This window comes from Triticum dicoccoides, chromosome 1B (genome assembly GCF_002162155.2).
Source record: "Triticum dicoccoides isolate Atlit2015 ecotype Zavitan chromosome 1B, WEW_v2.0, whole genome shotgun sequence".
Classification (NCBI taxonomy): domain Eukaryota; kingdom Viridiplantae; phylum Streptophyta; class Magnoliopsida; order Poales; family Poaceae; genus Triticum; species Triticum dicoccoides.
This window is the reverse complement of record NC_041381.1, coordinates 680,799,624-680,825,409: the sequence shown is the minus strand read 5'-3', so window position 1 is coordinate 680,825,409 and position 25,786 is coordinate 680,799,624. Positions and strand designations below refer to the sequence as shown.

At 43.3% G+C, this 25,786-nt stretch overlaps 1 pseudogene; it reads right to left on the bottom strand.

Annotated features, from left to right (window-relative positions):
* Positions 1 to 10,840: 10,840 nt before the first annotated feature.
* Positions 10,841 to 13,073, bottom strand: LOC119350916 (annotated as a pseudogene).
* Between the last annotated feature and the right edge of the window lie 12,713 nt (positions 13,074 to 25,786).

Genomic DNA, 25,786 nt, shown 5'->3' with positions numbered 1-25,786 from the left:
CCTGACGAGGGTTTGGTGGGGGAGGGGAGTCTGGGCTGTGGCGGATTTGGGAACTGAGAGAGAGAGAGAGAGAGAGAGAGCGTGAATGGCCGGCGGCCGGCGGCACAACACGGCCCAGGCCCATCCCAAATGGACGAGGCACAAGGCAGCCAAGGCCCAGTACAAACCCGTTCGTGCGAGCTCGTCTGAAAATCTTCTAAAAAAACAAAACTCGTCCGAAGAAAACAAATCTATAAAACGTAAAGTGTATGAGCCATATATAGATGCTCTAAGTCAACTCGCCAGCCCTATAGATCCTATTGGGTTGCTTGATTAGAACAAATGATCTTCTCGTCGTGGAAAAAACTGTCATTGGTTGTATTTGATTTGAACAGACCGAATTGAGCTACTTATGTTTTGTAAATATCGATCTCTGTTGATGCGTTTGATAGGGCACAAGTTTAATCAAACTGCTTGATTTGGATGGGGATGTTATATAGTTTTGTGCTACGTATTATTCATGGAGCTGTGAGTAATTCAGTCAGGCTGATCGGTCGAAGTAGTACCACTTGTGAGGCTATGCGCCACACCAAACCATGTTGCAGTAATTCTCGCCCGAATAGAGGATACTTTTCCATGTGAACGAGGCACTCTTAGGACAACCGGCATTTGTCAAAATTCAGACACTAATCTCATTCTGATCGCATCACCATGAAAATGATTCTCAATAGGTCTCTTGCTGTTGGTAAGAGTTGGAATAATCCCACCACAACAATGGAAGCGCACAACAGCCAGCGCGGCCCTGCACTGGGACTGAACATGCTACTCTTGTCCAGTGATCTGACATTTTTCCTATGAACATTTCTGGAAAGCAGTCCGCTCTGCTCGACGTTACGGAGTGAGCTTGAACATTCAACTAATCACTAGTTACGGAGTGTGTAGAAATCAACAAGAGCACTTGTGGTTGAATCACAATCAAATCACCGGAGCACCGCAGGCAATCGTCCAACTCTGCCCCTGCACCATTGAAACAGAGTCCTCCGGCAGGCACATCCCTCTTCTCTCAACTTGCCACGTCTTGCTTTCCTCTTGTACTACATTACATCACTACTCTTAAAACGGCAGCAAGTTTGGTCAAGAAACCATATATCAGGTCACCGGCCTGCTGGATAGCTTACTGTACTGACCTCCAATTGTTGGTTAATAGACTAGAGCTAGACAGTGAAGGGAAGAATCATGCAAACAAATCAACAACGGAGTGCTGTTACATTACGAGTTGTTGCTATAGTTCTGCAACTAACAAGATGAGAGAGTTAATTGCACAGAACTATCACAATTGGGGCATCACATGCAGATTGGTATCATGATTGCTAATTTTTACATGTCAGTACCACGATTGCTCCAAGTTTCTGCAAATTAGGCTAAAACGCGTATTTATACGTATTGACGCCCGATCCGACAGCTCGGGCCCACCCGTCAGGTGCCACGCTGGCCAATCGACGCGTGCCCGCGCGCTGACTAGGACGAGCCGGTGCGCTGCTGCTCTCCAACCCGGTCCGGTCGCACCAGCTCTCCCCCGCCGCACCATTCCCCCTCCCCTCCTCCTCCTCCTCGCTCGTTTCCTTCGTCGTCACCGCCCGCGTTCCGACTGCCGGCCGCCGCACCGTCCCGCCGACGCCATGGTTTTGGAGGACGAAAGCAGCGACGACCAGTCTAGCCTCCCGTACATGCATTCTTCCTCCACAGACGGTCTCAACCAGGTCAGTACGGTGAGTTTAGGGTTAGGGTTTCAGATTTGGGATTTCTTGATTTGGTTGATTTCGCTAGGTTTTGATTTGGCCATTGTCTTTGTGCGAGCTTCTGCAGGTCCCTTTCAGCCTTGAAGATCCAGATTACAAGGGGCTTGAGCTGGATGTGATGTCTCCATGTGAGAAGCACGGCATGGCATCTGAGAGGCTTGTTGCCTTTGAAGGAACAGACACAGGCAGGAGGTTTTTAGCATGTGCACAGCCGATATGGATTGTAGGATTGTAGGCATAGTGATTTTTTTCTTACTTGGTCAGTGCCATATTGAACTCTGTTTGCTGGAGTACTCTGCTTGCTGTCAACATTTTGGTTCATAGTGGTACTAGAGTAGCTTATTTAGGTCAAGCATGAGTATATTTTGCTGGAGTACAATGGCATAGTAATTTTGGTTAATAGTGGTAGTAGAGTAGCTTAAAATGGTTGAACACTCCTTGATATGAACACTAGAGTAACTAACCTAGTCAGTCAGCTACTCAAGTGGCTGCTCCTCTTGTTAAATGTAGTGGTCTTATGCTAAATTTAGATATTCTTTTTGGCAACTGCAGTGATTTTGTGTAATTACTTGCTGCATGAACTGTTTCGGTGTTGTTGTTGTTTTTGCAGGAAGGTAGCAATTGTGGCTTTGTTGAATGGGTTGATCACTGGTGGCCCCCAACAATGCAGAATGCATTGTTGAAGCTATGGGCAATGGTTGAAGATGCCAAAAGTGCTAGGGTGAATGACACTCTTGAAAGTTCTTTCACTATCCACCATCTGACAGAAGAGAAGAACAAGCTGGAGGCCAACTATGACAAGCTAGTCCAAGATGTGCATGAGCTAATGAACTTCCAGGAAGATAAGGTGGTGGATTTCAGACATCTGCAGTCTGCCATTACATATCAGCAGGAGGTAAGAAAAGAACTGATTGATGATATGAAGGCAAAGATGGCAACTGAGATGGCAAAGAAAGATGCAGAGACCCAGAAACTTACTCAGAAGTATGAGCTGCTGCTCAACCTGACAAGAGCTCACGCAACAGTCATTCAGAACTTGAAGTTGAACAAAATGAAAGAGAAGCAAGTGCTTACTGAAGCTAGTATGAATTTGGAGCTGAAGAATGCAGAGCTAACTAAGTGTCAGGAGAAGCTCACCCAAGAGAAGCTAGAGTTGAAGCTTCAGGTTGCTGATCTACTTAAGGGAAATGAAAAGCATATTGAATAGAAGTGGCAGTTAGAGTTTCAGAATGAAAAGTTGAAGGAGAAGTTCAGGGGGATTCAGGCCATCTTGGAGAAGTGAAGAAGATGAAAATGAGATTAGTGGCATTGCTAACCTTTTGGGAATGATGGTTGTGTAATGACCTAGCATCTAGGAACTAAGGTTGTTTATGATACGTCTCCAACGTATCTACTTTTCCAAACACTTTTGCCCTTGTTTTGGTTTCTAACTTGCATGATTTGAATGAAACTAACACGGACTGACGCTGTTTTCAGTAGAATTTCCATGATGTTGTTTCATGTGTAGAAAACAAAAGTTCTCGGAATGTCCTGAAAATCCTCGGAGGCACTTTTTGGAAAATATAAAAAAATACTGGAGAAAGAATCAAGACCAGGGGGCCCACACCCTGTCCACGAGGGTGGGGGGCGCGCCCCCTGTCTCGTGGCCCCCCTGAGGCTCCGCCGACCTCAACTCCAACTCCATATATTCTGTCTCTCGGAGAAAAAAACCAGAGAGAAAGTTTCATCGCGTTTTACAATACGGAGCCGCCACCAAGCCCTAATCTCTCTCGGGAGGGCTGATCTGGAGTCCGTTCGGGGCTCCGTAGAGGGGGATTCGTCGCCATCGTCATCATCAACCATCCTCCATCACCAATTTCATGATGCTCACCGCCGTGCGTGAGTAATTCCATCGTAGGCTTGCTGGACGGTGATGGGTTGGATGAGATTTACCATGTAATCAAGTTAGTTTTGTTAGGGTTTGATCCCTAGTATCCACTATGTTCTGAGATTGATGTTGCTGTGACTTTTCTATGCTTAATGCTTGTCACTAGGGCCCGAGTGCCATGATTTCAGATCTGAACCTATTATGTTTTCATGAATATATGTGTGTTCTTGATCCTATCTTGCAAGTCTATAGTCACCTATTATGTGTTATGATCCGACAACCCCGAAGTGACAATAATCAGGATACTTCTCGGTGATGACCGTAGTTTGAGGAGTTCATGTATTCACTATGTGTTAATGCTTTGGTACGGTTCTCTATTAAAAGGAGGCCTTAATATCCCTTAGTTTCCACTAGGACCCCGCTGCCACGGGAGGGTCGGACAAAAGATGTCATGCAAGTTCTTTTCCATAACCACGTATGACTATATTCGAAATACATGCCTATATTACATTGATGAATTGGAGCTAGTTCTGTGTCACCCTATGTTATAGCTATTACATGAGGAATCACATCCGACATAATTATCCATCACTGATCGATTGCCTACGAGCTTTTCACGTCTTGTGCTTCGCTTATTTACTTTCCCGTTGCTATTGTTACAATCACTACAAAACCCAAAAACATTACTTTTGCTGCCATTACCTTTATTATTATATTACTTTGCTACTAAATACTTTGCTGCAGATACTAAGTTATACAGGTGTGGTTGAATTGACAACTCAACTGCTAATACTCAAGAATATTCTTTGGCTCCCCTTGTGTCGAATCAATAAATTTGTGTTGAATACTTTACCCTTGAAAGCTGTTGCGATCCCCTACACTTGTGGGTTATCAAGACTAATTTCTGGCGCCGCTGCCGGGGAGCATAGCTCTATTCTCTGAGTCACTTGGGATTTATATCTGTTGATCACTATGAAGAACTTGAAAGACGATAAAACCAAGATCTATCCGTCAACTACGAGGGGAGGTAAGGAACTGCCATCTAGCTCTACACTAGATTCTCCTTCTGTTATGAGTAAGTTTGCGACACCTAAACCTGCTACTGCTATGAATTCTGATATGTCGCATGTTATTGATGATGCCACTTCTGCTTTGCATGATACTTATGATGAAACTACTTCTGTGCGTGATACTACTTTACCATTAGGTGAATTTCTTGATGAACAACTTGCTAGGGCTAGAGAGAACGAAATTATTGAAGATGCTATTATTGATGATAGTGATGATGAAGGTTCTCCAAATGATTATGAATTGCCCGTTGTTCCTGAGGGTTATGTTATGAATGAAGAAGCTGCTAGAGCTATCTTTGCTTGCAGTGATAGATATGTTCTTAAGAAATTATTAGCTAAATGGAAGCAGCAGTCTCTTAATGCTAGAATGAAACCTGACCCTTCTTTTGCTACTTCACCTATCTGTGTTACTTATAAGGATTATGAATTCTCTGTTGATCCTGAAATTATTACTTTGGTAGAATCTGATCCTTTTTATGGCCTTGAATCTGAAACTGTTGTGGCACATCTTACCAAGTTGAATGATATAGCCACCCTGTTTACTCATGATGATAAATCTCGCTACTTTTATATCCTTAAGATATTTCCGTTCTCATTAAAGGGTGATGCTAAGACTTGGTATAATTCTCTTGCTCCTGGTTGTGTGCGTAGTCCCCAAGATATGTTTTATTACTTCTCTTCTAAATATTTCCCTGCCCATAAGAAACAAGCTGCCTTGCGGGAAATAAATAATTTTGTACACATCAAAGATGAGAGTCTCCCACAAGCTTGGGGGAGGATTCTCCGATTATTAAATGCTTTGCCTGATCATCCTCTCAAGAAAAATGAAATACTTGATATCTTTTATAATGGACTAACCGATGCTTCCAAGGACTACTTGGATAGTTGTGTTGGTTGTGTTTTCAGGAAAAGAACAGTCGACGAAGCTGAATTACTATTGAATAATATGTTGACTAATGAAAATAATTGGACTCTTCGTGAGCCAATTCCTAAGGCAATTCCTGAACCAATTGAGCCAACTTCTGAGCCTATTCCTAAACCCACTCCGAAGAAGAGAGGTGTTTTATTCCTCGGTCCTGAAGATATGCAAGAGGCAAAGAAATCAATAAAAGAAAAAGGTGTTAAAGCTGAAGATGTTAAGAATTTACCACCTATTGAAGAAATACATGGTCTTAATATACCGCTTGTTGAAGAACCACATTGTCTTGATAACCCGACACAGGTAGTAAAGGTAAATTCTCTCTATAGATATGATAAAGTTGAAATCCCCTCTACTAAATTTCATAGCCCATGCTTAGATGAATTTGATGACTTTATGGCTAGACAAGAAAGTTTTAATGCTTATATTGGTAGAGAGTTAAAGAATTATGCTTTCGAGATAGGACGCGTGAGTGATAATATGGCTAGAGTTAAAGGTGAACTTAAACTCATTAGCAAATATGCGTCTATGGTTGCTACTCAAGCTGAGCAAGTACTTAAAGCTCAAAATGATTTGCTTGATGAATTAAATAATAAGAATGACTTTGCTGTTAGAGTGGCTACTAGAACTGGTAGAATGACTCAGGAACCTTTGTATCCTGAAGGCCACCCTAAGAGAATCGAGCAAGATTGTCAGCGAAATAATTTAGAGGCACCTAGTTCTTCCCAAAAGAAGAAAAAGAAAAACGATAGGACTTTGCATGCTTCTAGTGAACCTAAGTCCCAATGATATTTCTATTTCTGATGCTGAAACACAATCGGGTGATGAACATGGACCTAGTGATAATGGTAATGATAATGTTCATGTTTATGCTCAACCTAGCAAAAATAATGAAGTAGAAATTGAACCTGCTGTTGATCTTGATAACCCACAATCAAAGAATCAACGTTATGATAAGAGAGATTTTGTTGCTAGGAAGCACGGTAAAGAAAGAGAACCATGGGTTCAAAAACCCATGCCCTTTCCTCCTAAACCATCCAAGACAAAGGATGATGAGGATTTTGAGCGCTTTGCTGAAATGATTAGACCTATCTTCTTATGTATGCGCTTAACTGATATGCTTAAAGTAAACCCTTATACTAAGTATATGAAGGATAACATTACAAATAAAAGAAAGATACCGGAAGCTGAAATTTCCACCATGCTTGCTAATTACACTTTTAAGGGTGGAATACCAAAGAAACTTGGAGATCCAGGGGTACCAACCATACCATGCTCCATTAAAAGAAACTATGTTAAAACTGCTTTATGTGATCTTGGAGCCGGTGTTAGTGTTATGCCTCTCTCTTTATATTGTAGACTTGAATTGAATAAGTTGACACCTGCTGAAATATCTTTGCAAATGGCTGATAAATCAACTGCTATAGCTGTCGGTATTTGTGAGGATGTGCCTGTTGTAGTTAAAAATGTCACTATCTTAACGGACTTTGTTATTCTTGATATTCCCGAGGACGATAGTATGTCGATTATCCTTGGTAGACCCTTTTTGAGTACTGCAGGGGCTGTTATTGATTGCAACAAAGGCAATGTCACTTTTCATATTAATGGTAATGAGCATACGTTACACTTTCCGAGGAAACAATCTCAAGTTCATAGCATCAATTCTATTGGAAAAGTTCCAACTATTATTATTGGAGGTTTTGAATTTCCTCTTCCTACTGTCAAGAAAAAGTATGATATTCTTATTATTGGAGATGTTCATATCCCCGTTGAGGTAACCTAGTGTTATTCGAAATTTCTCCGGTTCCGTGTTATTCGGAATGAGTTTGTTAACAAGACTTGATCAACCTTGTTAGTGGATTCATTTTGATGATCATGAGATGGATGAAACTAGAAGGCACAACCTTCTGTACCCTCTTTTTACTTTATGTTATTTAAATTAAATAAATCAAAAATAGTATTATCTGTCTGTTTTCTGAATTATCCGTGCAATGAAAAATATCCTGAAAATAAAAGTGCTCCAAATGCCCTGCAAATTTAGTATGATTTTTTATGGAATATTTGAGGATTTTAGGCACTGAAATGACTACAGGAGGGGCAAGCACCAGGCCACGAGAGTGAAGGGCGCGCCCACCCCACCTGGGGGCACCCCCCTTGTCTCATGGGCCCCTGGTGGCCCACCTCCACTTATGCCAGCACCCACACACTTCATCTTCTACCCAAAAAAAATCCCCATCCAGCTCAAGCACGAGTTCTAGCTCATTTTGCTGCGATTTTCGATCTCCTTGCTCAAAGCTCCATTCACAAAACTGCTTTGGGATATTGTTGCTTGGTATATGACTCTTCCATTGGTCCAATTTGTTTTTGTTCTAGTGCTTTATTCATTGCAAATTTTTGCTGCATAGGTGACCATGTTCTTGAACTCGCATGTTAAATTTATGAGGTCCCAAGCATTTCTAATGCATGATATAGGTTCTAGGCACTTGTAGGAGTAGTTACTACCATTCTTGTTAAGTTTTATTCATTTTTATTTTGAAGTTACTAAAATTTTAGAAATTTTTCAGAAAAAGAATTATGTCTAGGAGAATGTACCAAGGTGGTTCCTCGGTAAAGAAAGGGCCCAGGATTGCTATGCATGAGCAAGATGTTGAATTACCGAGGGACGCAGATGTACGAGCTTGTGAGTGGCCATCCGATGATTTTATGCTCGAAGAAGGCTTTAAGGAGGAATTTGACGCGTATGTGCGTAATGCTGAGCTGGAGGACTTCTTACAAGATAAGTGTCCCCGGTACTATCAATTGACTGGCTCCTTTGTGCGGAGGTTTAAATATAAATGTACGCTCCTAGTGTCCTATTTGGTATTTATGATACATCTTACACCATGGACTTAGAAGATTTTATAACTACTTGCAAACTTCCGCAGTGGGGTAATATTAATGATCCCCATAAATCTGAATTTAGAGATTTCCTTGCTAGTATTACTGTGGGAGAATCCAGGGACATAGCACAAGCTATCATAGGGAGCATTCATTTTCCTCCTATACATTATTTTGCTCTCTTCATTGGTAGATACATTAACGGTAAAGATGAAGCATGTCATATGTGTGTCCCTGATCTTTGTGTCCTCAAGAGTGATGTGTTAGGTTATAAAGATTATAACTTGGGGGCAATAGTTACACGTAGGTTGCATAAAAATGGTAGAGCTGGAGATTTATTTGGAGGAATTTATGCGACCCGTGTGGCAAATTATCTTGGTATATCCCCACGAGAGGGGGATATGATGTTACCTCCTGCTTATTTAGATTATGACGCTATGGTCCAACATCATTTTCTTAAGAGGAATGAACAATTCCTCCAGTATCGACTAATCTTTGACAGACATAGCGCTGTCCATGTTACACTTCCTGCTCCTTTCCTTTTCGATTACCAGGCAAAAGGAAGATATGTTGTTACCAGGGAGGAAGCAGCTGAACAGGAGGGGAGAGCGGAGACGGCTCGCCAACATGCCGCAGCCCAGGAGGCATTTGCTACTGCATCTCAATACGACCCCAGTTACAACTATGGATATCAGCCAGGCTACCCTTGGCATTAAACCAACTTAAGACAAAAGCCTAAGAGTTGGAATAATCCCAATGCCTCCAATGGAGGCACACAACGGCCAGCACGGCCCTGCACTGGGACTGAACATGCTACTCTTGTCCACTGATCTGACATTTTTCCTATGAACATTTCTGGAAAGCAGTCCGCTCTGCTCGACGTTACGGAGTGAGCTTGAACATTCAACTAATCGCTAGTTACGGAGTGTGTAGAAATCAACAAGAGCACTTGTGCTTGAATCACAACCAAATCACCGGAGCACCGCAGGCAATCGTCCAACTCTGCCCCTGCACCATTGAAACAGAGTCCTTCGGCAGGCACATCCCTCCTCTCTCAACTTGCCACGTCTTGCTTTCCTCTTCTACTACATTACATCACTACTCAGCAAGTTTGGTCAAGAAACCATATATCAGGTCATCGGCCTGCTGGATAGCTTACTGTACTGACCTCCAGTTGTTGGTTAATAGACTAGAGCTAGACAGTGAATGGAAGAATCGGGCAAACAAATCAACAACGAGGCTCTGCTACATTACGAGTTGTTGCTATAGTTCTGCAACTAACAGGATGAGATGCTATACCTCTGCAATTAAACAGAAGGAATTTATGTTCTTCTGCAATTAAACTAAAGCATCTACAGGTCCATGGAATCCTAAAAATATCCAAAGTATGGAAAATTCAGAGATACATATAGACTGACTTGCAGAAACCAGCTTGAAGTCATTCTGAGTTAAGATTGCCTGCTTTTTCCTCCAAACTATTAGTTTTACATTTTCTCAGGAATCCTGAAACACTATTTCCCCGTACAAAACTCCATGGCATCGATAAGTATAGCAATTTGAGACAGAATGAGGCCCAAAAACCATTCAAAACAGAGTATTCCTTTCTAACGCCACCTAGATGTGCACAGGAAAATGCAATTTAAACATTCCTTACTTCCTTCTATGAGAAAAAAATGAAGTATCAGTAAATGCAACTATGAAGGATATCAAATTTCAATTGTGTGAAAGAAATGAATTCCGTGAAAGAACCATACATTCTCGACTAAACAAACAGAAACAAGGCTGCAGATATTACTCTATTCAATCTCAATTCAAGTGATATTATTAATGACTTGCTGAGAGGTTGTAATCAATAGGATGCAAAAAAATAAACTTTATACTACATACTTTTAGACAGAATACACAACCAAGTTTTTTTTATTACAGCAAAGACGCAAATATATCAAACTGTAGTCTATAGATGGTCTCAGTATACAACGAGATTGAGCGGGAGAGAACCAACATGTACCAACTAAACCTAAAAACAGACATATACTAGTAACAATCAAGCGCCTTTTACATTCACAAGTGTCGATTTAATCTTCTGCTCATCATAATACTAGTAACACATAAATTCAAAGAATAAAACTTCTGCTCATCACAATACTAGTACGTGTGAAACTGGCTTCATCACTAGATCTAGTACTATAAGCCAACCCTGTGCACAAAGGATTTGATAATTGCACTTCATTGGTGATACCAAAGGAGGGTGTCAGTAATAATACAAGCATGTCCATTGCAAATAATTTCAACTGCTTGATAACTTTCCCAAACTCCAGACAGGGTTCCATCATATATGCTTCATCTTACTCGTAACTTTCTTCTGCACGACGTCAATGTAATGGAAGAAAGCGAGCCTCCAATGCTTCCAGAAAACTAATGTTCCAAACCGTAGCCAGAAACCAAAGACAATTCCAGCGACCACCGAGTAGTACAGCCAGATGACATCAAGTTCATGGTGGTGTTCCTTTACCCCGTATGGTGTTGTTGTACCACTCGAACCATTGGTACATGCAATGCTCAGAGCGTGGCCACAGAGTCCTTGGTTGTTGCTATAAATTGATGGGTCATTGAGTGTTTGAAGTTGATTGCCATCAGGTATCTCTCCTGAAAGAAGGTTGTTGGAGAGATTAAGTGAGCTCAAGTACATCAAGTGTGATATGCTTGATGGAATGGAACCTGAGAGCTTATTCCAAGAGAAATCAAGGGACTCCATATTTGTCATATTGCCAATGTTGTTTGGGATACCACCGTATAAGTTATTTCTGGAAAAGTTGAGGAACTGAATATCTTGAAGATTAAGTAGTTCTGTGGGGATCTCACCGAAAAGAGAGTTGCTTGATAGATCAATGCCAGTCATAGGCCTAATTGTTCTACCGAAGGTATAATCTCGCCCCTTCAAGATTATGTCAAGTTGGCCATCAATTGAGTAGGATGTATAGCTCATATCTTCCCATGGTGGGATCTCTTCTGGCCATGTCTTGTGAGTAAAGTTGGCAAAACTAACTGGTATGCCGCCTGTAAGATTGTTTTCAGCCAGGTCAAGTATTTGGAGACCAATGAGTTGAGTAACCTCATGAGGAATACTTCCATGAAACATATTTGATCATAGTCGGAGAACCCTTAGGAATGGATTTCTTGCCCCGATCCATGTAGGAATTGCACCGGAAAAGGTGTTACCACCAAGATCTAGAGTGATTAGGTTTCTGAAGTTCCATACAACAGATGGAAAGTATCCTGTGAAGTGGTTGTTAGATAGATGTAATGAATCCAGTGGAGCAACATTGTGTATTGAGATTGGAACTTCTCCTTCAATAGCATTGCTTGACAAATCCAGGTAAGCAAGATTTGGCAAGCTCCAAAAACAATTAGGGATAACTCCCAGACAATAGATCGTCTGATAGATCCAAGAAGAACATATTACTTAGATGACAGAAATTCCAGTCAATGATGCCTGTAAATCTGTTTCCTGACAAGCTGATGATAGAAGCCTTGTGGATAATAATAGAAATCTTGCCCTCCAACTGGTTGGAGCTAAGGTCCAGTATTTTTAAATATGATGAGAAGTTGCCAAACTCTGATGGTATCACACCATTAAGATGGTTATTGGATAGGTCCAATATTTCCAAGTATTGCATGCTTACTAGCTCAGTGGGGATCATGTCGGTGAAGATGTTGCCAGAGAGGTACATCCCAGACAAAATCTCCCACCTGACAATCTCTGGTGGAATGCTTCCGGTGAAAGAGTTGTTTGCTATATTGAAATTGTCGAGGACGGTCCAGTTTGTGAAGAATTCTTGTGGAATGTTGCCATTAAGATTGTTATTCTCCATCGCAAACGTTTTCAAGTACTGTAACCTGGAAAAGGCTTTGGGCAAACCTCCAGAGAGCTCGTTCCAGGACAGGTCTATGTATAAGAGGCTAGTAAGGTTGCCTAGCTCAAAAGGGATGGTTGAACTTAAATGACTTCCACTTATGTCCAGTCGTGCTAGCATCGAAACTGCCAAGAGTGATGTTGGGATCGGTCCACAAAGTGAGTTGTTGTTCAGGTCAAGCACTTCCAAACTATGCAGCGCCACGAGCTCCTCCGGGATTCCACCGCTAAGATTGTTCTGTCTAAGTTTCAGGAACTCTAGTGTTTAGAGCATCGAGAGCGACCATGGTATTGGCCCAGATAGCCTGTTGCTAGACAGATCAAGTTCCGTCAAGTGCTTGAGTTTACTGAACTGGTAGGGTATGGGACCAACAAAGTTGTTCCTGCCCAAGTTCAGAGTGACGAGGTTGAGAAATAGGGAGATGTTCACTAGTATAGTGTTGATGAGGTTGTTGCCATAGAGTTGGAGCACGGTGAGGCTCGAGAGCGCAACAGAGTACAAGGCGTCAAGCGTGCCATTGAGGTTGCACTCTATAAGCCTGAGCTGGGTAGCCCGGCCATGGTCATCACATGTTACACCATACCAGGAACATGTCAGTGCGGCATGCGACCACGAGGACAAAGATGAGGAGTTGAGGAGCGTGGACATCCATCGAAGGAGTGCCTATGCTTGTGCTTCCTCGGCGTGGCCGGCGGCGGCCTCAACCGCCCATAGATGTGTTGGAAATATGCCCTAGAGGCAATAATAAAATGGTTATTATTGTATTTCCTTGTTCATGATAATTGTCTATTATTCATGCTATAATTGTATTGACCAGAAACCGCAATACATGTGTGAATACATAGACCACAACATGTCCCTAGTGAGCCTCTAGTTGACTAGCTCATTGATCAACAGATGGTCATGGTTTCCTGACCATGGACATTGGATGTCATTGATAATGGGATCACATCATTAGGAGAATGATGTGATGGACAAGACCCAATCCTAAGCATAGCACAAGATCGTGTAGTTCGTTTGCTAAAGTTTTTCTAGTGTCAAGTATCATTTCCTTAGACCATGAGATTGTGTAACTCCCTGATACCGTAGGAGTACTTTGGGTGTACCAAACGTCACAACGTAACTCGATGGTTATAAAGGTGCACTACAGGTATCTCCGAAAGTGTCTGTTGGGTTGGCACGAATCGAGACTGGGATTTGTCACTCCGTATGACGGAGAGGTATCTCTGGGCCCACTCGGTAATGCATCATCATAATGAGCTCAACGTGACTAAGTAGTTAGTCACGGGATCATGCATTATGGAACGAGTAAAGTGACTTGCCGGTAACGAGATTGAACGAGGTATTGGGATACCGACGATCGAATCTCGGGCAAGTAACATACCGATTGACAAATGTAATTGCATACGGGATTGCTTGAATCCTTGACCTCGTCGTTCATCCGATGAGATCATCGTGGAACATGTGGGAGCCAACATGGGTATCCAGATCCCGCTGTTGGTTATTGACCAGAGAACGTCTCGGTCATCTCTGCATGGTTCCCGAACCCGTAGGGTCTACACACTTAAGGTTCGGTGACGCTAGAGTTGTTATGGGAAATAGTATGTGGTTACCGAAGGTTGTTCGGAGTCTCAGATGAAATCTCGGACATGACGAGGAGCTCCGGAATGGTCCAGAGGTGAAGATCGGTATATTGGACGAAGGGTATTGGAGTCCGGAATTGTTCCGGGGGTACCAGGTGATGACCAACGTGTGCGAAAGGGGTTTCGGAGGCCCCGAAAAGCGTTGGGGGGGCTTATGGGCCAAGGGGAGAGGGCACATCAGCCCACTAAGGGGCTGAGCATCCCTCCCACCCCATCTCACGTAACCAGGAGAGGTGGGGGCGCCACCCCTAGGGCAGCCGCCCCTCGCAGCTTGGGGGGCAAGTTTCCTAGGGGGTGGGGCGCCCAAACCCATCTAGGGTTTCCCCTGTGGCCGCCGCTCCTCCCCTAGGGAACCCTAGGGCGCCTCCCCCTCCTCCCTTCCCCCTATATATAGTGAGGGAGAGATAGGGCAGCCGCACCCTTCCCCTGGCGCAGCCCTCTCCCTCCTCCAACACCTCCTCCTCCTCCGTAGTGCTTGGCGAAGGCCTGCCGGAGAACCACGAACTCCATCACCACCATGCCGTCATGATGTCAGATTTCTCCCTCAACTTCTCCTCTCCCCTTGCTGGATCAAGAAGGAGGAGACGTCCCCGGGCTGTACGTGTGTTGAACGCGGAGGCACCGTTCTTCGGTGCTTAGATCGGATTCGGTCGCGATCTGAATCGCTTCGTGAACGACTCCACCAACCGTGTTCTTGTAACGCTTCCGCATCACGATCTTCAAGGGTATGAAGATGCACTCCCCTCTCTCTCGTTGCTAGTACCTCCATAGATTGATCTTGGTGATGCGTAGAATTTTTTTAATTTCTGCTACGTTCCCCAACAGTGGCATCATGAGCTAGGTCTATTGCGTAGATTCTATGCACGAGTAGAACACAAGTAGTTGTGGGTGTTGGTTTTGTTCAATATGCTTACCGTTACTAGTCCTATCTTGTTTTGACAGTATTGTGGGATGAAGCGGCCCGGACCGACCTTACACATACACTTACGTGAGACAGGTTCCACCGACTGACATGCACTTGTTGCATAAGGTGGCTAGCGGGTGCCAGTCTCTCCCACTTTAGTCGGATCGGATTCGATGAAAAGGGTCCTTATGAAGGGTAAATAGCAATTGGCATATCACGTTGTGGTTTTGGCATAGGTAAGAAACGTTCTTGCTAGAAACCTATAGCAGCCACGTAAAAACTTGCAACAACAATTAGAGGACGTCAAACTTGTTTTTGCAGCATATGCCGTGTGATGTGATATGGCCAAGAAGGATGTGATGAATGAAATATATGTGATGTATGAGATTGATCATATTCTTGTAATAGGAATCACGACTTGCATGTCGATGAGTATGACAACCGGCAGGAGACATAGGAGTTGTCTTTAATTATTGTATGACCTGCGTGTCACTGAATAACGCCATGTAATTACTTTACTTCATTGCTAAACCGTTAGCTATAGTAGTAGAAGTAATCAGTTGGTGAGACAACTTCATGAAGACACGATGATGGAGATCACGATGATGGAGATCATGATGATCATGGAACCCTGAAGATGGAGATCAAAAGGAGAAAAATGATATTGGCCATATCATGTCACTATTTGATTGCATGTGATGTTTATCATGTTTATGCATCTTATTTGCTTAGAATGACGGTAGTAAATAAGATGATCCCTCATAATAATTTCAAGAAAGTGTTCCCCCTAACTGTGCACCGTTGTGAAAGATCGTTGCTTCGAAGCACCACGTGATGATCGGGTGTGATAGATTCTGACGTTCACATACAACGGGTGTAAGCCAGATTTACACACGCGAAACACTTAGGTTGACTTGATGAGCCTAGCATGTACAGACATGGCCTCGGAACACAAGAGACCGAAAGGTCGAGTATGAGTCGTATAGTAGATACGATCAACATGAAGATATTCACCGATGATGACTAGTCCGTCTCACGTGATGATCGGGCGCGGCCTAGTTGACTCGGATCATGTGTTACTTAGATGACTAGAGGGATGTCTATCTGAGTGGGAGTTCATTAAATAATTTGATTAGATGAACTTAATTATCATGAACATAGTCAAAAGGTCTTCACAAATTATGTCATTGCATACGCTTTAGTTCTACTGTTTAGATATGTTCCTAGAGAAAATATAGTTGAAAGTTGATAGTAGCAATTATGCGGACTGGGTCCGTAAACTGAGGATTGTCCTCATTGTTGCGTAGAAGGCTTATGTCCTTAAGGCACCGCTCGGTGTGCTGAACCTCGAACGTCGTCCGTGGATGTTGTGAACATCTAACATACATGTTTTGATGACTACATGATAGTTCAGTAATGTTAAACGGTTTAGAATTGTGGCGCTGAAGACGTTTTGAAACGTCGCGGAACATATGAGATGTTCCAAGGGCTAAAATTGAGATTTCAGGCTAGTGCCCACGTCAAGAGGTATGAGACCTCTGACAAATTTCTTAGCCTACAAACTAAGGGAGAAAAGCTCAATCGTTGAGCTTGTACTCAGATTGTCCGAGGACAACAATCACTTGAATCGAATGGGAATTAATCTTCCAGATGAGATAGTGATGTTTCTCCAAAGTCATTGCCACCAAGCTACTAGAGCTTGGTGATGAACTATAACATATCAGGGATAAATATGATGATCCTTGAGCTATTCACGATGTTTGACACCGCTAAAGTAGAAATCAAGAAGGAGCATCAATTGTTGATGGTTAGTAAAACCATTAGTTTCAAGAAGGGCAAGGGCAAGAAGGGATACTTCATGAAACGGCAAATCAGTTGCTGCTCTAGTGAAGAAACCCAAGGTTGAACCCAAACCCGAGACTAAGTGCTTCTTTAATGAGGGGAACAGTCACTGAAGCAGAACTACCCTAGATACTTGGTAGATGAGAAGGCTGGCAAGGTCGACAGAAGTATATTGGATATACATTATATTAATGTGTACTTTACTAGTACTCCTAGTAGCACCATGGTAATAGATACCGGTTCAGTTGCTAAGTGTTAGTAACTCGAAATAAAAGGCTACAGAATAAACGGAGACTAGCTAAAGGTGAGGTGACGATATGTGTTGGAACTATTTCCAAGGTTGATATGATCAAACATCGCACGCTCCCTCTACCATCGGGATCGGTGTTAAACCTAAATAATTGTTATTTAGTGTTTGCGTTGAGCATAGACATAATTGGATTATGTCTATCGCAATGCGGTTAATCATTTAAGGAGAATAATGGTTACTCTATTTATTTGAACAATACCTTCAATGGTCTTGCACCTAAAATGAATGGTTCATTGAATCTCGATCGTAGTGATACACATGTTCATGCCAAAAGATATAAGATAGTAATGATAGTACCACCTACTTGTGGCACTGCCATGTAAGTCATATCGGTATAAAATGCATGAAGAAGCTCCATGTTGATGGATCTTTGGACTCACTCGTTTTTGAAAAGTTTGAGACATGCAAACCATGTCTATTGGTATGTACGCATGAAGAAACTCCATACAGATGGATCGTTTGGAATCACTTGATTTTGAATCACTTGAGACATGCAAATCATACCACATGGGCAAGATGACTGAAAGCCTCGTTTTTCAGTAAGATGAAACAAGAAAGCAACTTGTTGGAAGTAATACATTTTGATGTGTGCAGTCCAATGAGTGCTGAGGCACGCAGTGGATATCGTTATGTTCTTACTTCACAGATGATTTGAGTAGATGCTAAGTATTTTTACTTGATGAAACACGAGTCTAAATTATTGAAAGGTTCAAGTAATTTCAGAGTGAAGGTGAAGATCGTCGTGACAAGAAGATAAAATGTCTATGATATGATCACAGAGATGAATATCTGAGTTGCGAGTTTGGTACACAATTAAGACATTGTGGAAATTGTTTCACAACTAATACTGCCTGGAACACCATAGTGTGATGGTGTGTCCGAACATCATAGATGCACCCTATTGGATATGGGGCATACCATGATGTCTCTTATCGAATTACCACTATCGTTTGTGGATTAGGCATTAGAGACGACCGCATTCACTTTAAATAGGGCACCATGTAATTCCGTTGAGATGATAGCGTATGAACTATGGTTTAGAGAAACCTAAGCTGTTGTTTCTTAAAAGTTTGGGGCTGTGACGCTTATATGAAAAGGTTTCAGCCAGATAAGCTCGAACCCAAAGCGGATAAATGCTTCTTCATAGGACACCCAAAACAGTTGGGTATACCTCCTAATTCAGATCCAGAAGCAAAAATGATTGTTTCTAGAAACGGGTCCTTTCTCGAGGAAAAGTTTCTCTCGAAAGAATTGAGTGGGAGGATGGTGGAGACTTGATAAGGTTATTGAACCATCACTTCAACCAGTGTGTAGCAGGGCACAGGAAGTTGTTCCTGTGGCACCTACACCAATTGAAGTGGAAGTTGATGATGGTGATCATGAAACTTTGGATCAAGTCACTACCAAACCTCGTAGGACGACAAGCACAGGTATTGCTTCAGAGTGGTACGGTAATCCTGTCTTGGAGGTCATGTTGCTAGACAACAATGAACCTACGAGCTATGGAGAAGCGATGGTGGGCCCGAATTCTGACAAATGGCTCGAGGCCATAAAATCCGAGAGAGGATCCATGTATGAAAACAAAGTGTAGACTTTGGAAGAACTACTTGATGGTTGTAAGGCTGTTGGGTACAAATGGATTTTAAAAGGAAGACGGACAATGATGGTAAGTATCACCATTAAGAAAGCTCGACTTGTCGTTAAGATGTTTTCCGACAAGTTCAAGGAGTTGACTACGATGAGACTTTCTCACTCGTATCGATGCTAAGAGTCTGTTGGAATTATATTAGCAATTACTGCATGATTTATGAAATCTTGCAGATAGGATGTCAAAAACATTATTTCCTCGACGATATTCTTGAGGAAAGGTTGTATGTGATACAACCAGAAGGTTTTGTCAATCCTAAAAGATGCTAGCAAGTATGCAAAGCTCCAGCAATCCTTCTAAGGACTGGAGTAAGCATCTCGGAGTTGGAATATACGCTTTGATGAGTTTATGAGAAACTTGTATTTCCAAAGAAGTGAGTGGGAGCACTATAGAATTTCTGATGAGTATATGTTACTGAAATATTGTTAATCAGAAATGACGTAGAATTTCTTAATGGTGAGAAACTTGGGTACAAATGGATTATTGACTCTAGTGCAAGTGGGAGACTGTTAGAAATATGCCCTAGAGGCAATAATAAAATGGTTATTATTGTATTTCCTTGTTCATGATAATTGTCTATTATTCATGCTATAATTGCATTGACCGGAAACCGCAATACATGTGTGAATACATAGACCACAACATGTCTCTAGTGAGCCTCTAGTTGACTAGCTCGTTGATCAACAGATGGTCATGGTTTCCTGACCATGGACATTGGATGTCATTGATAACGGGATCACATCATTAGGAGAATGATGTGATGGACAAGACCCAATCCTAAGCATAGCACAAGATCGTGTAGTTCGTTTGCTAAAGCTTTTCTAATGTCAAGTATCATTTCCTTAGACCATGAGATTGTGTAACTCCCTGATACCATAGGAGTACTTTGGGTGTACCAAACGTCACAACGTAACTGGGTGGTTATAAAGGTGCACTACAGGTATGTCCGAAAGTGTCTGTTGGGTTGGCACGAATCAAGACTGGGATTTGTCACTCCGTATGACGGAGAGGTATCTCTGGGCCCACTCGGTAATGCATCATCATAATGAGCTCAATGTGACTAAGTAGTTAGTCAAGGGATCATGCATTACGGAACGAGTAAAGTGACTTGTCGGTAACGAGATTGAACAAGGTATTGGGATACCGACGATCAAATCTCGGGCAAGTAACATACCGATTGACAAAGGGAATTGCATACGGGATTGCTTGAATCCTTGACATCGTGGTTCATCCGATGAGATCATCGTGGAACATGTGGGAGCCAACATGGGTATCCAGATCCCGCTGTTGGTTATTGACCAGAGAACGTCTCGGTCATGTCTGCATGGTTCCCGAACCCGTAGGGTCTACACACTTAAGGTTCGGTGACGCTAGAGTTGTTATGGGAAATAGTATGTGGTTACCGAAGGTTGTTCGGAGTCCCGGATGAGATCTCGACATGACGAGGAGCTCCGGAATGGTCTGGAGGTGAAGATCGGTATATTGGACGAAGGGTATTGGAGTCCGGAATTGTTTCGGGGGTACCAGGTGATGACCAACGTGTCCGAAAGGGGTTTCGGAGGCCCCGGCAAGCGTTGGGGGGCCTTATGGGCCAAGGGGAGAGGGCACATCAGCCCACTAAGGGCCTGAGCGCCCCTCCCACCCCATCTCACATAACCAGGAGAGGTAGGGGCGCCACCCCTAGGGCAGCCACCCCTCCCGGCTTGGGGGGCAAGTTTCCTAGGGGGTGGGGCGCCCAAACCCATCTAGGGTTTCCCCTGTGGCCGCTGCCCCTCCCCTAGGGAACCCTAGGGCGCCTCCCCCTCCTCCCTTCCCCTCATATACAGTGAGGGAGAGAGAGGGCAGCCGCACCCTTCCCCCAGCGCAGCCCTCTCCCTCCTCCAACACCTCCTCCTCCTCCGTAGTGCTTGGGGAAGCCCTGTCGGAGAACCACGAGCTCCATCACCACCATGCCGTCGTGCTGTCAGAGTTCTCCCTCAACTTCTCCTCTGCCCTTGCTGGATCAAGAAGGAGGAGACGTCCCCGGGTTGTACGTGTGTTGAACGCGGAGGCACCGTTCTTCGGTGCTTAGATCGGATTCGGCCGCGATCTGAATCGCTTTGTGAACGACTCCACCGACCGTGTTCTTGTAACGCTTCCGCATCGCGATTATCAAGGGTATGAAGATGCACTCCCCTCTCTCTCGTTGCTAGTACCTCCATAGATTGATCTTGGTGATGCGTAGAAAATTTTGAATTTCTGCTACGTTCCCCAACAAGATGTAGCAGCAGGCTCAAAGACATGAGGAAGAGCATGCGTTGGGTTGCCATGGGATTGGATGCAGGATAGGGTGCTGGACTGGTGATGGCCGGATGAATGTGTTTGGATGGATGTGTGTATGGTACCAACACTTTTCTTTACTTGCTTGTGGGGAGCAATGGGTTTGCCGTTGGCGCATGCATATATGTATCATGGGAGAGTTTTTTAGAATGTGCTTGGATCACCACCCTCTCCGCTAGCTGTTGTGCATTGGTCAATCATAGAGTATCTTTGTTCCATTCAAACGTGGAATGTTAGGCCAAGATGTTGGTGCAGTAAAATCAGGCACCCACCGTTACATGCCCACTAATTTCTCCACCAATGATTTTGGTAACACAGGGTTGCACGGTCGCGCTGCCGGGGCATGAATTTGGCAAGTGTCGCCGTCAATCTTTTTCATAGGCCACATCCAACAGAAACACTTTAGTTAGTGAAACAGGAGAATCAAGAGGTGGTGGCAATGCTAACGCAGGAATCTATCGACTTTTGGTCCGGTCGTGGAGGAGATAAAGGAGATGTTGAGGACTCGTGAAGAGTTTAGAGTGGCATGGGTTCGGCGCTCGGCAAATGCAGGAGCGCATGGTTTAGCTAGAGAGGGGGTTTGCAATGAGACTTCTAGTGTTTTTGTTTTTCCTCCGGATTTTATTATTCAAATTGTAGCGGACGAGATCCCGAACTTTGCGTAAGTTATAATAAAGTTGCAAGTTCCCCTAAAAAACACTTTAGTTAGTGATATATGTAGTCATCATATGTGTTACTAGTAACTTAGTGATATATCATTTTCATAGGCCTGTCCTCTTGGAAAGGTAACACGCCGCTTCTGGCTGCAGAGTTGGGAATCGATCATTGTTCAAACCTTGCACATCTCCTGGTGAAAATTAATTGTTACAGAGAAGCTCCAGGACGGGTGGAGGCTCTGGAGTCTTCCATTACAAAAGCAATTGACATGTACCCCAACTGTAAAATCCACAGTGGAGGAATGACAAGGAGTCTGTGAATTTGACATGTTTAAGGATGACAAGGAGTGGGAAGAGGCTGTCGCAAAAAAACAAAAAAAGGAAGAATGCAGCAAGGAAAGGAACTAGCGAAAAACATGGAGGAACGAAGCAGAGTGGCAGAATGACCGTGGTTTTACTCACTACCACAAGTAGCAATCATCTAAAATATTGTCCTGCATCCGGCGTTGTGAAAACAACAAGAATATATATTCTTATATGCAGTTTGCTGATTATTCTGTCTTCATCTTGAACAGCCGTGCGTGGATCCAAGTCAAGTCATGCATCTGGAGAGCTACATGGTTGTGCAATGCAATCCTGCAGTTTACTCAAAGTCTGCAGTTTACTGCCATTTGTTGCCCCACTGTCTGTATTGAAGGTACTTTGCTTGTGAGCTATTTTTTCCCCAAGTCTATTTGCCAGCCTCCTCACCTATTGGGTTGCTTGATTAGAACAAGCAGCATGTGTGTTTTTAATTTGCTTCCGGGGATCCCTGAAATTTACTTAAATCTCTCGCCGTATCATAAACTCTGTTGTTATTTGTATTGATTTGAACAAACCTAATTGAACCAAGTACTTATGTTTTAGTAATATCGATCTCTGCTGTTGCTGCGTTTGATGGGGCAGAAGTAATCAAATATGCTTGATTTGGACGTGCATCCATCTGCTGCAGACTTGAAAGCAGAGTATCGCCATGACAGTTTCAGAGATGTTTATTTTTTGAGAGAGAGAGACAACTTCAGAGAGTTGACACCAAGGCAAATCTGCAATTGTACCCAAATGATCGAAGCAGACCCGGGCACGGTTGAAACGAACTCCTCCGTTTCCTATAAATTCGCAGCACGGCTGAAACTGTTTCCTATAAATTCTGCTTCTCTGAACTTGCCACATCTCGCTTCCTCTTCCTCTCCATAATGAAATTCTGCCATTTGTGACTTCAGCGTGAGACTGGGATTACAAGCGTTTCTTCAGATACCGTCCCAGCCAAGATGAGATTTTATTGACTTCCACATCTTCGTCACCGTCCTCAGCCTCGAGTTTGCATGCTCATCTCCAGTTGTCAATGGTGATCACTGCCAACTTTCTTATCGATATGCATCCCCTTTGAACTGTTCGGGAAATTGGGTTCGTCCTTTTCAAGAAACTATATATGCTAAACCTCTGCCATGATCAGCTTTCGTCGCGACTAATATATCGTACACGCTGACCCTCAAGTGCTGGTTATTATATTAGACTAGAGCTAGACAGTGAATGAACGCATCAGGCAAACAAACCTAGAAAATATACCTGTGGAAATTTCATTAGTGATAGTCAATCCTAGAAATATTCACCAAAGTACTTACGGAAATTTCAGAGATTCTGGTAGACCAACTTACAGAAATCAACACAAAGGAATCAAACTATTTATATCAGGCAGACATTCTTGACTAAACTAGCAGAAACATGGCTGCAGCTAGTACACTTGTCTGTCACAATCTGAGTGATCTTAATGACCTGCTGAGAAGTTGTAATCAATTACATGCAAGGAAATAAACCTTATACTACATACTTTCAGTGTTTTTTCATTAGAGCAAATACACAGATATATCAGTTGTAGGTTATATAGATGGTCTCAGCTTACAATGACATTGAGCAGGAGAGAACTAACAAGTACCAACTAAACATAAACACACACAAATACTAGTAACATTCAAGCACCTTGTACATTAGCAAGTCTCGACTTTAATCTTTGGCTTGGGCACCACCTCCTCAATCCTGGTTTCCTCCATAGTGTCTGACAAAGCATTCCATTGCTGAAGTGAGTAGACCATTTTGCAGAGCGTTATAAGGGAATGACAACTCTAGACAGACAAGCAAAAGCAGTCACTTTTTTTTGACTTTGGACAAAGGGCAACACAGTCCAACACAGTTGGAGCATCCACATACGAATTAGTCAAAGGGATCTGCCATTGACAAATCATGGGTATGTACGTGGCGAGTGAATATATTTCTGTTTACTTCAATTCGCGCATCTTGAGAAGCTCCATTCCCCACTTGTAGCAGCCGTAAATAACAGTCGTCGTTGCGGCAATAAGAGCCTCCGATTTCCATTTTATTCAGCACTTTCGCATTCAAAAGAAAGAACTTGGCAAAGTCAAAAAATGGCCTATAACCACCGCAGTAATTCTTGAGAACCACTTCTTTTAGATGGAGTTCAAGGCATTCAATTGTATCAAGTTGATCATACTTCCGCACAATATTCACATTCTTTCCTGCATTCAACTGGGGATAGAAAAAAGAAATGATATTAAGGCAGATGATAACAAATTAGCACCTAAAACAGAGGGAATACATCATAAGTCTGAAACCATAATGTTTTGACATTTCTAGCAACAATATGAACACTCACAATGACATAGAGCTTCACCAAGAACCAAAATCCAGATTAGGACTAGATTCAAGAACCAATATGTTCACCAAGCAGGGGAAGCACACGAGAAGTCAATAACTAAATCCAGATTAGGACTAGATTCAAGAACCAAAATCTTCACTAAGCGCATTTTAGTTGCCATGGTGGCAGCAATCATTTTCTATAGAAAAAAAAGTGTGTGACATAAGAATAATAGGCTGCATATAGGAAAGATGAATGTGTGTCTGTCCTTGCTACTACCTGAAAGACTGTGGTTCCAAGGTGGAGCGTAGATATGCCTTTAGACAAAAAACAAAGTACCTCCAATTTAGGAGCCCGGATAACTCGTATGGTCATCGGACCATCATCTGGATAAATCGGTAGCAACCTCTCAAGGCAAGGTGCATCGTCAATGACCAGCTCCTGGAAGGTGATGGCATCTTTGGCGCGAGGAGCATAAAAGGCGATGCTCTTGAGAGTGGGCGAGCTAATGCAAAGGCGACCAAAGCCCATGTTATGTAGTGAGACACTTTCCAGAACAACACATATGGAGATCATGTTTTGCAAAGAGTCCTCCGAGATGCCAACATCGAACAGGATGAGCTGCTTGAGGTGCAAAAAACTTGGCAGCACAGACAAGCCGGGGAATTGGCAGCCGCCAAGCCTAAGCACAGATAGTGTGGGCGCGAAGCGTGTCAGCGAGTGCGGAGGCAGCAGGTAGTGGTTCGTCCTCTTCAAGTTGGTGACCTCGAGCTCCTGGAGGCCAGTGAGCGCCCTGGAGTGAAACCAACCATCTACCTCGCCTAGGATGTTGGGGAAGAAGATGAGGTGCAACAAGATTCGACGGGCCGGGCCGGGATGGTCGGAGAGGATCCTGGAGACCAGCGCGACAAGCGAATTGCTGTCACAAAGATTATTATCCGCGCCAAGGTTGAGAGGCGCGTTGGAGGAGCGCCAGAGAGGACGCCACCGACGAGAGATGGCTTGCGTGCGGGCACCATCCTTGGTGGGAAGGAGGGAGATGATGGTTCCAAGACAGAAATCGGGGAGGCGGCTAATGAGATCCAGGTCGTCAAGACTTCCCCGCTCCTTGTTGTTGACCCTTGGTGGTACTTGCTGGTCAGCGATTCCCACAAATCTATGCCTCTTGGGAGCACGAATTACCTCCACCTCCGCGGCCTCCTCCTCCATGGTCGAACACTTGCAAGAAGGAAGATTTTAGGTTGGCAGTGATGTGGTACGAAATTGAGGAATAGGGATCTAGATCTATTTTGCTTTCACACAAAGGAATATGAACGAATGATGTGGTATGAGATTGGGGAACGAGGATCT